At 40.8% G+C, this 14,952-nt stretch overlaps 1 protein-coding gene across 4 annotated transcripts in view; it reads left to right on the top strand.

The window, feature by feature from the left end:
• Positions 1-5,255: 5,255 nt before the first annotated feature.
• Positions 5,256-14,952, top strand: part of LOC124606741 (dipeptidyl peptidase 9) — a 203,407-nt gene continuing 193,710 nt past the window's right edge. The window contains exons 1-2 of one of the 4 annotated variants that reach the window (XM_047138786.1): positions 5,256-5,654; positions 5,800-5,867. The gene's annotated coding sequence lies outside the window, so the exon portion shown is untranslated. Of the gene's footprint in view, positions 5,868-14,952 lie in introns of all 4 variants that reach the window. The other 3 variants (XM_047138796.1, XM_047138778.1, XM_047138802.1) reach the window with 3 other exon arrangements.

Here is a 14,952-nt window from a genome sequence, read left to right on the forward strand (position 1 = left end):
GGCTTTAAAAACATGTTTCCTAATAGGATACTGTTATATTGATTTCAAACAAGCTTATCATAGTGTCAAAAGGGAACAACTCTGGAAGGTAATTCAAGAGGCAGCCTGGTTCAGATGACTTTGAGAAGAGCAGTATTCAAAGTAAAGTTTGAGAGTGCTTTATCAAAGATATTTGAAATTAATCAAGGATTGTGACAGGGTGATGAGCACTCTACAATTTTGCTTACTGTCGCTTTCGACAGGGTAATGTGAATGACAGAAAGCGCCAACCTGGGAGAACACTGTTTAATAGAGTGACTCAGGACTTGCGTATGCAAATGATATTGATTTGTTATCTAGGAGTTAACAAGTCTTAGAAGAAAAGCTTGAAAAATTAGAAAGATAAGGAGTGGAGATGGGGCTGACTCTTAAACAGTCAGAGACCAAGTATATGTTTACATCTGGGAAAAGATAGAAGGAGAAAGAAGCATAACTTTAAACAGGCAAGAATGTGAATGCCATACAAGCTTTAAATGTCTTGGGTCACTGGCAACTGAGAATAATGATATGAGTGAAGAAATACAGAAAAGGATTACACCTAGTAACAGGAGTTACTTTGGACTGGTTAAAGTATTTAAAGCAAGAAGCCTTAGTAGGAATCTGAAGCTGAGTGTGTATGGCACAGTAATGAGACCTGTGGTGATGTATGGTTTGGAGACCTGTACAATGATGCAAAATGATGAGGAGTTTTTGCAGAGATGGGAAAGGAAAATTCTTAGGGAAATCTTCTGGCCAATGTATGATAGGGGACTTTGGCGAAACGGAAATAGAAAGGATATCAGAGAGTCGTATAACAAACCAAATATTGTGACAGAAATAAAGAGTAATAGGCTACATTGGTTGGGACATGGGGAATGGTGGAGAGCAGCACAGTAAAGAAAGTTTTCAAAGAAAAATCAGCTGGAAGCCGTATAAGGGGCAGGAAAAGGACCAGATGGCTCGACAACTTGGAGGAAGGCTTGGAAGAATGGGAGTTAGAAGATGGAGAGTCAAGACAGCCAACAGAGAAGAGTGGGCAGAAAGTGTCCAGGAGGCCAAGCCCCTACAAGGGCAGCAGCGCCAAGGAGTAAGTAAGTAAGTAGTATTCTGTTGTATAATAAATGAATATCGATTGCCTAAATTTAAATTGGTTCCCGCTTCCTTTTATTTATATGTCAGTTCCCCCCCATGAACCATGGACCTTGCCGTTGGTGAGGAGTCTTGCATGCCTCAGCGATACAGATAGCCGTACCGTAACTGCAACCACAATGGAGGGGTATCTGTTGAGAGGCCAGACAAACGTGTGGTTCCTGAAGAGGGGCAGCAGCCTTTTCAGTAGTTGCAGGGGCAACAGTCTGGATGATTGACTGATCTGGCCTTGTAACACTAACCAAAATGGCCTTGCTGTTCTGGTACTGTGAATGGCTGAAAGCATGGGGAAACTACAGGCGTCATGTACTCAAGAGGACGTCATTATCAGGAGAAAGAATACTGGCGTTCTATGGATCGGAGTGTGGAATGTCAGTTCCCTTAATCGGGCAGGTAGGTTAGAAAATTTAAAAATGGAAATGGATAGGTTAGAGTTAGATATAGTGGGAATTAGTGAAGTTTGGTGACAGGAGGAACAAGACTTTTGGTCAGGTGAATACAGGGTTATAAATACAAAATCTAATAGGGGTAATGCAGTAGTATGATTAATAATGAATAAAAAAATCGGAGTGCGGGTAAGCTACTACAAACAGCATAGTGAACTCATTATTGTGGCCAAGATAGACACTAAGGCCACGTCTACTACAGTAGTACAAGTTTATACGCCAACTAGCTCTGCAGATGACGAAGAAATTGATGAAATGTATGAGGAGATAAAATAAATTATTCAGGTAGTGAAGTGACAAGAAAATTTAATAGTCATGGGTGACTGGAATTCGAGAGTAGGAAAAGGGAGAGAAGGAAACATAGTAGGTGAATATGGATTGGGGCTAAGAAGTGAAAGAGGGAGCCGCATGGTAGAATTTTACGCAGAGCATAACTTAATCATAGCTAGCACTTAGTTCAAGAATCATGAAAGAAGGTTGTATACATGGAGGAACCCTGGAGATACTAAAAGGTATCAGATAGATTATATAATGGTAAGACAGAGATTTAGGAACCAGGTTTTAAATTGTAAGACATTTACAGGGGCAGATGTGGACTCTGACCACAATCTATTGGTTATGAACTGTAGATTAAAACTGAAGAAATTGCAAAAAGGTGGGAATTTAAGGAGATGGGACGTGGATAAACCGAAAGAACCAGAGGTTGTAGATAGTTTCAGGGAGAGCATAAGGCAACAATTAGACAGGAATGGGGGAAAGAAATACAGTAGAAGAAAAATGGGTAGCTTTGAGGGATGAAATAGTGAAGGCAGCAGAGGATCAAATAGGTAAAAAGACGAGGGCTGCTAGAAACCCTTGGGTAACAGAAGAAATATTGAATTTAATTGATGAAAGGAGAAAATATAAAAATGCAGTAAATGAAGCAGCCAAAAAGGAATACAAACGTCTCAAAAATGATATCGACAGGAAGTGCAAAATGGCTAAGCAGGGATAGCTAGAGGACAAATTTAAGGATGTGAAGGCTTATCTCACTAGGGGTAAGACAGTCACTGCCTACAGGGAAATTAAAGAGACCTTTGGAGAAAGGAGAACCACTTGCACGAATATCAAGAGCTTTGTTGGAAACCCAGTGCTAAGCAAAGAAGGGAAGGCAGAAAGGTGGATGGAGTATTTAGAGGGTCTATACAAGGGCGATGAACTTGAGGACAATATTATGGAAATGGAAGAGGATGTAGATGAAGATGAAATGGGAGATACGATACTGTGTGAAGAGTTTGATAGAGCACTGAAAGACCAAAGACGAAACAAGACCCCAGGAGTAGACAACATTCCATTAGAACTACTGACGGCCTCGGGAGAGCCAGTCCTGACAAAACTCTACCATCTGGTGAGCAAAGTGTATGAGACAGGCGAAATACCCTCAGACTTCAAGAAGAATATAATAATTCCAATCCCAAAGAAAGCAGGTGTTGACAGATGTGAAAATTACCGAAGTGTCAGTTTAATAAGTCAGCTGCAAAATGATAACCTCGAATTCTTTACAGACGAATGGAAAAACGGGTAGAAGCCGACCTCAGGGAAGATCAATTTGGATTCCATAGAAATGTTGGAACACGTGAGGCAATACTGACCCTACGACTTATCTTAGAAAATAGATTAAGAAAAGGCAAACCTACGTTTGTAGCATTTGTAGACTTGGAGAAAGCTTTTGACAATGTTGATTGGAATACTCTCTTTCGAATTCTGAAGGTGGCTGGGGTAAAATACAGGGAGCGAAAGGCTATTTACAATTTGTACAGAAACCAGATGGCAGTTATAAGAGTCGAGGGACGTGAAAGGGAAGCAGTGGTTGGGAAGGGAGTGAGACAGGGTTGTAGTCTCTCCCCGATGTTATTCAATCCGTGTATTGAACAAGCAGTAAAGGAAACAAAAGAAAAATTCAGATTAGGTATTAAAATCCATGGAGAAGAAATAAAAACTTTAAGTTTCGCCGATGACATTGTAATTCTGTCAGAGGCAGCAAAGGACTTATGAGTGCAGTTGAGCGGAATGGACAGTGTCTTGAAGGCAGGATATAAGATGAACATCAACAAAAGCAAAAGGAGGATAATGGAATGTAGTCGATTTAAGTCGGGTGATGCTGACGGAATTAGATTAGGAAATGAGACACTTAAAGTAGTAAAGGAGTTTTGTTATTTGGGGAGCAAAGTAACTGATGATGGTCGAAGTAGAGAGGATATAAAATGCAGACTGGCAATGGCAACGAAAGCGTTTCTGAAGAAGAGAAATTTGTTAACATCGAGTATAGATTTAAGTGTCAGGAAGTCATTTCTGAAAGTATTTGTATGGAGTGTAGCCATGTATGGAAGTGAAACATGGGCGATAAATACTTTGGACAAGAAGAGAATAGAAGCTTTCGAAATGTGGTGCTACAGAAGAATGCTGAAGATTAGATGGGTAGATCACACAACTAATGAGGAGGTATTGAATAGAATTGGGGAGAAGAGGAGTTTGTGGCTCAACTTGACTAGAAGAAGGGATCAGTTGGTAGGAGATGTTCTGAGGCATCAAGGGATCACCAATTTAGTATTGGAGGGCAGCGTGGAGGGTAAAAATCGTAGAGGGAGACCAAGAGACGAATACACTAAGCAGATTCAGAAGGATGTAGGCTGCAGTACGCACTGGGAGATGAAGAAGCTTGCAGAGGATAGAGTGGCATGGAGAGCTGCATCAAACCAGTCTCAGGACTGAAGACCACAACAACAACATGTCAGTTGTACACCATATTAGATCGTGCTATTATTTTAATGTAATATATTTCACTGTTTTATGAAACTATATTACACACTTACAATTAGTGATGGTATTGAATTACTTTTACTGTAATGTACCATGTACTTGAAACTGTGTGTTAATGTACAAAATAACGCATACCCTTTGTGGGTGATATGATGAAAGTGATGCTTAACAGATAAAAAGATACCGGTAGTTATCAGAGAAAGCATTTACTAATGTTTGATAGTAGGCTACGTCTTATGAGAAGGATCCGATTATAAATTGTTTCATTAGTTTCTTTTTCGATCTCGGTGGATTTGACTTTCTTCTATATTTGCGATTCCTTTTCTCCCAGAAATCACACTGTTAACATTCCGCGTTTTATCCAGATTTCTGTACATAGTGTTATGTGAGCTGCACTGCTTTTTTGGGAGAACTACAAACTCTGTTGCATATACTTCAGCAATTCATCAATAGAATTTTAATAGGTGTACCCTTGGCTGCAGGTGGCACTTCCTTGGATCAGTTTTCTTGTCCATTATATTACGTGGTTACTGCTGAGAGGTCTGTATGAAGGGTCGTCTAGGAATTTGAGGAAAAGAATCAACAGGATCTGTATAATCAGCGTAGTTCTGAATTAATATTGGACACATTATTAAAATAAATACAGAAACCAGTTTGATATTTACGACACGATCTAATACATGTAGGTTACTGAGGCCAACATTTGCACTTTTTGTTGATAAGTAGCCGAAGAAAAGTTAAAATACGTTTGTTCTGTTTCCAATTCAGTTGCACGACTTTTGGTTTGGTAATTGGCAACACAAGTTTGATCAGCATCGTGTATAAAATCTTTGGGGTAGCAGACTTCTGCTGTTTATGCGTTTTTGGACAGATTTTCATAGTTTTATTTACATGCCAATAGATGGCTCCTCAGGTAGCTAAGAAAGAAACCAAAACAACACATTCACTATAAAATTTAGAGAGGGAGGATGGGGAAAACTGAGTTTTTTCTTTTTTAGTATAGGAAATTATATTTTTCAGAGGTGAGCCAGTATATGTCGTCCTGACGAACATTAACCTCAAATTCAACCGTCTACATATGTCTAACACTCCCTTACCATAATACTGGATCTTGCCTAAGTTTGAACGATGTTTATGATTCATTCCGTGGTTTGTTTAAGTCTGTTTCCGGTTTACGAAGGAAGACGGTGCAATTGTAACAGACAGCTTGCCTCTACGGTTGTGGACGGTGGTGTGTGAGAGGTTATTGCACTCATTAATTTGACGTGAAGTACACTGTCATAACTGTTTGGAATGTTGGTGGTTGAAATAACTTAGTTTGTGTGGTGTCTTAGGCGCTATTATCTTAGCCTTATGTCATTCAGAGAAACGAAATTGTCATTTACAGGATATTAAGCTAAAATGATAATCTAAAAAACCGGAAGCACACATCCGATCAATTGGTTTATGACCACAGTGAGTATTTATATATTTCTTTTTATTATGTGTGTTAGCGTACAGATTTTCGTGTTAACATTTTTTGAACTGTGTAAACAAATTATGTTGCGTTGAAGGGGTGCAGAGTTTTGGTGACAGGTAGGACAGAACCAACTTTCATAACGGTCAGGCATACATTAGTAGGATCCAAATTGACCAATATGCCGTAAATTTACGGGATATATTGTGTGTTCTGACGCTGCAGAAGTGGAAATTACTTAGTTTCATAAAGGTGTGCGGCAAGCATTTTTACATTAAATGTAATATCAGTTGTTGTTATTTATCAGATATATATATTTTTTCCATGCAGGAGCTAATCTATCACATTGTGTACGAAACTCCTTAGTCAACTATGTTCCTTTATAACAGTTATTTCACGAGAAAATAGTGAATATCAATCCATCTGTTCATCCCTCCTTCTGCTTAGAAGTCCATTGAAGGTGGAAACTGTAACATTCCGTGCACATCTGTAGCCTATTGCATAGTTGTCCATTAATTTACCTGTTTTCATTTAAAAATTATAATGGAGGAAAAGATTGTCATTTTGAGAAAGTTTAAGGACTAGTATTAGCCTCTGAAATGGTAACTTGATTAATAGAAATGTATACAATGTATAACCGCAATGAACTACTGTCCCTTTATCATCCTAATTTACACATTTCATTCCATCTGGTTTTAGAGTAGACAACTTACATGTTGCTTATTCCCCTAGTTGAAAAAGCCTATTTTTATATTTTATGGTGTTCTTATATCACACAAATTATTTCTTTGAAAACAGTACAAACTTCTCTCAGATGTACTTGTAATGGTATTCTATATACATCGCTATATATGAACTATGAGAAGCATGCATATGACAATCTAAATTTTTTGGAAAACAGACTTTGCATTCCCATGATTAGGCCATTCTGTGCATGGCAATCCCAGCAATAACGGGCTTGAAAGAAAAGCTATGTGTAACAACAGTGCCATTGTGCTCTAGTTATATGTACTTCTTTAACTAATTATATAAAATGTGGCAAAAGTTAAGTTATAGGGCTCTCCCCACCCTTATATATATTTTTTATAGTTTCTACGCAATTTACATACATAATATGCACCAAAATACTAGTCAGAAACTTGTCCATTATATGATGGTTTTCTAAATTTTCCTTTCAGTGTGAATTTTGATATTAAAAACTTATACAGTATTTACCATGTAATATAGACTCTCCCAGTGTTTCATAGGTGAAAATGCTCTCTTAGAGGTAATTAAGCTATGGCATTTATATTCTTATCTCTTCAAAGTTTTGCTCCCACTTTTCTGTTATGATGCTGAACAGTAGTGTAGCATAAAAGGAAAGTTCTTCCACACCTTTTATGAAAAAGGTGATTATTGTGTAACATTTGTCACTCTGTCATTAGCAGATGAGTGTTACTTGTTAAGTTTTAACAACTGTTGGTGCAGTGTTAGTATTTCATATGATGCTAAGATGTGTTTCTTGTTAGTATGTGTGTTTTCTTGCATTGTGGTCAGGTAGCTACTTCCTTGATGTGCATCATGATGTCGGAAACCTGCGACCATTGCTTCTGTTATAATTGCACACCTGCTTTCTCAGATTAGTGTGGCTTTCTGAACTTTGCTTTTAGAAATAAAAAATATTCTTTAGGTAGAGGATATTCGTTGCTAAAATCTATGTCTCTGTCATTGCTCTCTTGGTCCTCCACTGTTGATTTCACATGTTGTTCTAACCAATTGATCATTTACTAATTTTATTCAAGTTTACATTTCGGCTATGTATTGTAACATTACACAAAATAAGACTGCTCTCTTTACTGAGGGATTGTTGTCATGACAAATTAGTGTCTGGCAGTTTCTTTGGACTCTATTCTTCACTGTGTCATCAGTGTCAGTCATTTCTGTGGCAGTGGATGAACAGTTAATTACGTATGTGCCCTTGGCCATTGCTGGAAAATGTAGTAAGTCTGTTTCAAAGGAATGAAGACCTGAAGGTTCAAATTTTGTGCATGTAGCAGTATATTTAGTTAATGACGGTTGTCTTCTTATTAGAAAACTAACTGGAGCTTATATATGGGTGTTTATTCCTTCCACTGTTAGAAACATTCTTCATGTTCTTTCCTATGAAGTTTTACAGGAGCCATTTTTGCCTTGTGCAGAGCTCAAGAACTCCTATACTAAACTGCTTATTATATGTTGCTAACTCATTGATTTGGATGAAACACGGTAAAGTGTAACTTGGAAAACAAACTTTAAATGTTCTTATACCATAACAGAGAGTTCCTTAGTAACATGAGTAGTGTGTTGTAGTAGTAGGCCTACTTCACCAAGCTTACACCTCACCTCATAAACTCCTGCTGTGTTGAACTGACCGAGTTGGGCCAGACTAGGTTGGAGAAAGAATTTTATGTTTTATAATGACTGAAAAATGTAAGATTAATACCCTTTCTCTGATGCATTTCTTTTCCTGATCTGTTACTATGCTGACATATAGGAACGGAATTCAGAATCTTCAATTCAGTGGGTGAGCATTTGAAAACATATACCGATAAACTTTTACTGCTAACAAGGTTATCTAGTCATTGAATGCAGATAACAAAATTGTGTATTGTGGTATCCAGTGAGACCTTTGTGTTTTTTTTTTTAATTTTTCGCCATCTACTAGTGGATCCCTTGTAAAATATCTCTAAATTGGAATAGCCTTTCCTTTCCCCTAGACGAAGTCTAGATGGATATCATGAACTAACAACCACGATACAATCTTGTATCATGGTTGTTAGTTCATGATTCATACATCATCGATTCATACACTCACACTTGTTGCATAAATCCCACCAAGGATGTGGGATGAAGCAAATCACACATCATTTAAAAGAGGCAGCTTCTGCAGACTACCTCTGTAAAATACACCAACAACCAATTAAAACTACTGCTAACGTACTCACATCAAAATCTGTCAATATAAGCAGAAAACAGCTGCTTTGATAAGAGCTCAACATTTTCCTTGTACACTAACCAGTTGCTGTTTTAATCCAATACTTCAAACTAAGTATGTAAACTGGTGAGCCAAACAATATGACCACTGCCTACCATGAGACTGAATGCCTCCTGTTTGTAACGCAGGCACATGACAGGGTAAGAAAGTTTATAAACAAAGCAAAGAGGAATGGGAATCTTTATGATGATGATGATGATGATGATATTGACCACAAATGGTGAAGTCCACAGATATTAGTGACTTTGACGGATGGCATATTTTGATGGCATGGTATCTGGGAATGAACACATCAGAAATAGTGAAACTTACCGGTGGTTCACATACTGTTGTTGTGAGCATCTTGAGAGGAGATTGAAGGGCTGAGAAACCATGAGTAGGTAGCAAGGTGTTGGACATCCACGGCCCATCACAGAATGTGGAGGTTTGCCTACTCTTTTAAGTGAGATAGTCAGCGATATGTGGGAGATTTGATGATGGAGAACAGTGCTAGTGCAGGTACGTCACAGGATAATAAAGTCTGGACAGTGGATCAATGGAAATGTTTTGCCTTGTGGGATAAATCATGTTTCTTGTTATGTCAGATTGATAGTCATGAAGAGGTATGCCATCATCCGGGCAATTGGCTGCTCAGAGCATGCACTGCACCACAGGCATGTTGGGACTAGTATTAGGCTATAGAGGACACTCGTCTGGGTTTTCCTGGCATCTGTGGTAGTAACTGAAGGCACCATGACAGAGTAGATTACGTGAACATTATTCTGGAGCAGGATCATTGCTTTACATGTGAGGTCTTTCTCATCTACGATGTCATTTTCCAGCAGGATAAAATCCATGTCACAAATCCAGTCGCATTCGGGAGGACAATGGTTCAATCCTGCATCTGGCCATCCTGATTTAGTTTTTCTGTGATTTCCCTAAATCACTCCAGGCAAATGCCGAGATGGTTCCTTTGATAGGATCCAACGAGACCGATGACCTCGCTGTTTGGTCTCTTCCCCCAAACAACCCAACCTAAATCCAGAGTAATGCTACAGTTGTTTTGTGCAATTTGATAGTTAACTCAAGCTGATGGCTTGGGTACTAAATTCTCCTGACATGAACTTGATGGAGTACTTCTGGGGTGGTATTCTGTTATTTAACACCAGCTCTTTTATCGCTAACCATTGGCCTGTAATTTATGGGAATTGCATGATCTGTGCATGAATATCTGGTGCCATATAACCCCCCAGAAATGTACTTGGGACTTGTTAAGTCCACACCATCCAGATTTGCTGCTGTATTGTGTTCCATAGGGATCCACATGTTATTGAGCAGGTGGTCATAATGCTTCGGCTCATCAGTGTGTATGTAAATTTTTGTACTACTACTTTTTGGGCTGTAAATGTCATCGTTCATCCAAAATTCACTTGTATTATTCACCGTTAATACAATTAGGGGGAAAATGTACAGGCCTGTGTGTGGAGAAACCAAGGTTCTGCTGCAAGATATTAGTATTCGAGCTTTGTATAATACCCGTACTGCTTGCTTCTCTAGGACTAATACTTTTTTAGCTGCATTGCTCCTGAAGATTATGCCTTACTATACTGTTGTGTGAAAGTATAATAACTATTCTGGTCAGCACAATGGAAAGGGTCCCACCCCCAGGGGACTCACAGCTCTTTTGTAAGGTTGTGCTTGGCTCACATGGGTTCCCAACCCTTGCTTTTGTCCTTCCTTTTCCATGCCGCATGTCTGTCCTTCTCCTATTGTGTCTCTCCTCTCTTGGGGACTATGTCTTGTGCACAATCAGGAACCCAAAACTTGTGAAATTTCATTTTTGTTGATTTCTCCTGCCCATCCTCCGCTTTGGCATTTGTGGTCTCCGTTTTTTTGTCTTTCTTCCTCGCTATGCTTGCCCGAAGGCTGGCTTGTGCATAGGGCACGAGTGATTGTCATGCACCCTCTCGGTGGTAGCTTCCTGACAATGCAGAGATCATACTGTCACCCATTTTTTGACACCTTTCCTTGTCAGCCAAGGGGTAGGTGCCTGTCCACTCTGGAGTACTGGGACTCCAGGCAACGGCTATTGTGCCAAGTGGCCTTTGCCTTGGTGGAATGGCGCCAACGGGAAGAGCCTCTGATTGGAGTGAGCGGCTTAGGGGCGGATGATCTGCAATGAAACAGATCAAACGTAATTATGGCTGTGATTTTAATGCAGAAGTTTACAATCCTATGGCATTTTTGCCATTGACATGCCTCAAGACGAGAGCCAAGCAAGGAGAAATGGAAGTGGACAGTTTATCAAGTTCTTGGTTTGTTCCTGCATTGTTGGTGGCTCTTTTGCTACAATGAAACCAATGTTTTTCATTGAAAATGCCTAGTCATCATTTGGCAACAAGGGTGATTAGACGTTTCAAGGTGGCCCCCTGTTAAGACAAGGACCAGCAGCCACAGGCTGTGGGCCAAAGAAAAGTGTGGGCCTCTTCTCTCCTGGGAGATAAAATGGGGAACTCTTCACAGAATTTGAAGCCTCAGAAGGATAAACAGAAAGATAAGCTACCTGCTGAGGCTTCAGATGTTCCGCTCTCCAGCCCTGCAGTGGTTGAGCTTATGCACACGGATGAAGGATCACACAGTCAGATGGACCACAACGTGATCGTGAAGTAATCACACTCATCTTTTCCATTTGCTACTTTCTCAGACCTGACTCCAATGCTCCTTGAGTGGAACTGTAACAGCTACTGTCGCCATTTGACTGAACTTGTCATGTAATGGCTGCTTACTCCATAATTGGCATAGCACTTCAGGAAACACAGTTTATGGCAACACATGTATATGCTCTGAAAAGCTACAGCCTCTACCGCACCATCACGTTAATTTCGAGAGCGCCTCCAGAGTGGTCTGTATCCTCAAAAGCTCTGATATTATCAGTGAGAAGCTCCCTGCACCCTTCAGCTATTGATCTCTGTTTGCAGCCTTAGTATCTTACCTGGTTCATTGGCATTTCCACGGTGATCTTTGTGACAGTGACTGTTATCCTATCGTTCTCTCCCTCTCCACTCACAGACATCTAGAACATGCTCCACATTGGTCACTTTTGAAAGCTGATTGGCAGGCTTTCTCCTCTACAGCCACTGTTGCAGCCAGTTATGTGACGGATTTTCACAAATTGGAACAGGATACTGTTGATACTATTACTAATGCTGTAGCAGTGATGATACCCTACTCCTCTGGCTCATCCCTATGACAGCCAGTGCTATGGTGGTCTGAAGATATCATGACTGTCATTAGGGAACATTGCAGGGCACTTCAAAAGCACAAGCAACATCACTTTACGGATAATTTAATAGCATTCAAGAGACTCTGGACAAAAGCATGGTTTTTAATAAAGAAAATGAAGCAGGAGTGTTGGTAGCACTTTGTCTTGACTGTGTGATCGTGCACCCTATTGTCCCAAGTATAGACTAAGCTCCACCACATTCGTGGCAGTCCACCATCCTCTGTGGTTCCTGGCATCCCTATCAATGGTAACATCTGCACTGATCCCACGGTACATCCTGAATGTTTTGCAGTATGCTTCGCTAAAGTCTCCGGTTGCAGTACCATCCTCATTTACTGACCCAGAAACACCTTATTGAGTGTCATCTGCTATCTTTCCATGCACATGGCTCTCTATCAGATAATGCCCCTTTTGCTAAATACGACCTTTGCAGCACTTTGGCAGTGTGTTGAGATATGGCCCCTGGACCCGACAAAATCCATCTTCGTACTGACAGCATGAGACATATCCTCAGGCTTTTTAGTCGCATTTGGTGGGAGGGAGTATTTCCCTCTCAATGGTGGGAAGGTATTACACTCAAAAGCCAAAGAAACTGGTCCATCCGTTTCATATTGTGTAGTAGGCCCCCTGCGAGCATGCAGAAGTGCTGCAGCATGACATGGCATGAACTCAGACTAATGTCTGAAGTAGTGGTGAAGGGAATTGACTCCATGGATCCTGCAGGGCTGTCCACAGATTTGTAAGAGTATGAGGGGGTTGAATTCTCTTGTGAACAGCATGTTGCAAGGCATCCCAGATATGCTCAATAATATTCATGTCAGGGGTGTTTGGTGACCAGCAGAAGTGTTTAAACACGGAAGAATGTTCCTAGAACCACTCTGTAGCAATTATGGATGTGTGCATTGTCTTGCTGGCACTGCTAAAGTCTGTCAGAATGCACAAAGGACATGAATGGATGCTGGTATCAGAAAGGATGCTTACATATGTGTCACCTATCAGAGTCGTATCTAGATGTATCAGGGGTCTCATATCACTCCTACTACACACGCCCCACACCATTACAGAGCCTCCACCAGCTTGAACAGTCCCCTGCTTACATGCAGTGTACATGGATTCAAGAGGTTGTATGCATACCTGTACACATTCATCTGCTCGATACCATTTGAAACAAGACTTGTCCCACCAGCCAACATGTTTCCAGTCACCAACAGTACAATGTCAGTGTTGATGGGCCCAAGCGAGGTGTAAAGCTTTGTGTCGTGCAGTCATCGAGGGTACATGTGTGGGCCTTCATGTCCAAAAGCCCATGCCGATGATGTTTCGTTGAATGGTTCGCACGCCGACACTTATTGATGCCCAGCATTGAAATCTGCAGCAATGTGCAGAAGGGTTGCACTTCTGTCATGTTGAATGATTCTCTTCAGCCGTTGTTGGTCCCGTTCTTGCAGGATCTTTTTCCGGCCACAGTTATGTCGGAGATTTGACGTTTTACTGGATTCCTGATATTCATGGTACACTTGTGAAATAGTCATATGGGAAAATCCCCACTTCATCGCTACCTCGGAGATGCTGTGCTCTATCACTCGTGCGCTGACCATAACACCAAGTTGAAACTCATTTAAATCTTGATAACCTGCCATTGTAGCAGCAGTAACCGACCTAACACCTGTGCCAGAAACTTGTTGCCTTATATGGGCATTGCCAACCACAGTGCCATCATCTTCTGCCCGTTTACATACCTCTGTATTTGAATACCAATGCCTATACCAGTTTCTTTGGCACTTCAGGGTATTATGCCTATCCTAAAACAGGGAAAGGACCCACATATTTTAACTTTCTATTGGCCAATCTCTCTGACAAATGGGTTGTGATCAACTGCATCTTTGTTGGTGCCTTGAAGCCGGAGGGCATATATCACGATTCCAGAGTGGGTTTCAGACTTTCCAGTCCACCACAGATCATTTGGTTCATTTGGAATGTCCAATGCGCAGTGCTTTCATGCATCTCTGATTGCTGTGTTCTTTGACCTAGAGAAGGCATTTGGTATCACCTGCCAACGTCACATCCTATCTACACTGGATGAGTAGGGTTTCTAGGGCAGTTTATCCATTTTTATCCAGAATTTTGTTTCTCTCCGGCTTTTGAGGTCCTGATAGGTTCGACTCCCAGCAACCAATATGTACAGGAAACTGGAGTCCCTCAGGGATCAGTTCTGAGTGTAATGCTGTTTGCTATTGCCATCAATGGTATTGCAAACGCAGTGGGCCCCACAGTCTTCCTGTCACTGTACTTGGATGATCTTTGTCTGTACTACGCCTCTGCATCAGTGCGCACTGCTGCATGCCATCTTCAGGGTGCTGTCTGGAGAGCCCATGACTGGGCCCTGAATCATGGCTATCAATTTTCTCTTGCAAAATCACGAGTTATGCATTTTTGATGACTCTGGACTGTGCACCCACACATAAAAATTTATCTTGTTAACCAGTTACTTGAATTCACTGAAACTTTCCAATTCTTAGGTACTTTATTTGACAATGAGCTAATTGCATGAAGCAGCTGAATGATCTCTGTTTTCCTCATGGTGCGTGGACTGCACAGTTCAGAGATTTTACAAAGTGCTGATTTTATCCCACTTTGACTTGGATGTGTTGCAGATTGGTCAGCAGCACCATCCCCACTGAGGTTGCAGGACTCTTTTCGCCACACTGGCATGTGGTTGGCAACGGGGGCCTTCCATACGAGGCCTGCTGACATCCTCCTGCCTGAAGCAGGTGTCCCACTACTGTGTGTTAGATGACAGCAGCTTCTG

This window comes from Schistocerca americana, chromosome 1, assembly GCF_021461395.2.
Source record: "Schistocerca americana isolate TAMUIC-IGC-003095 chromosome 1, iqSchAmer2.1, whole genome shotgun sequence".
Lineage (NCBI taxonomy): Eukaryota > Metazoa > Arthropoda > Insecta > Orthoptera > Acrididae > Schistocerca > Schistocerca americana.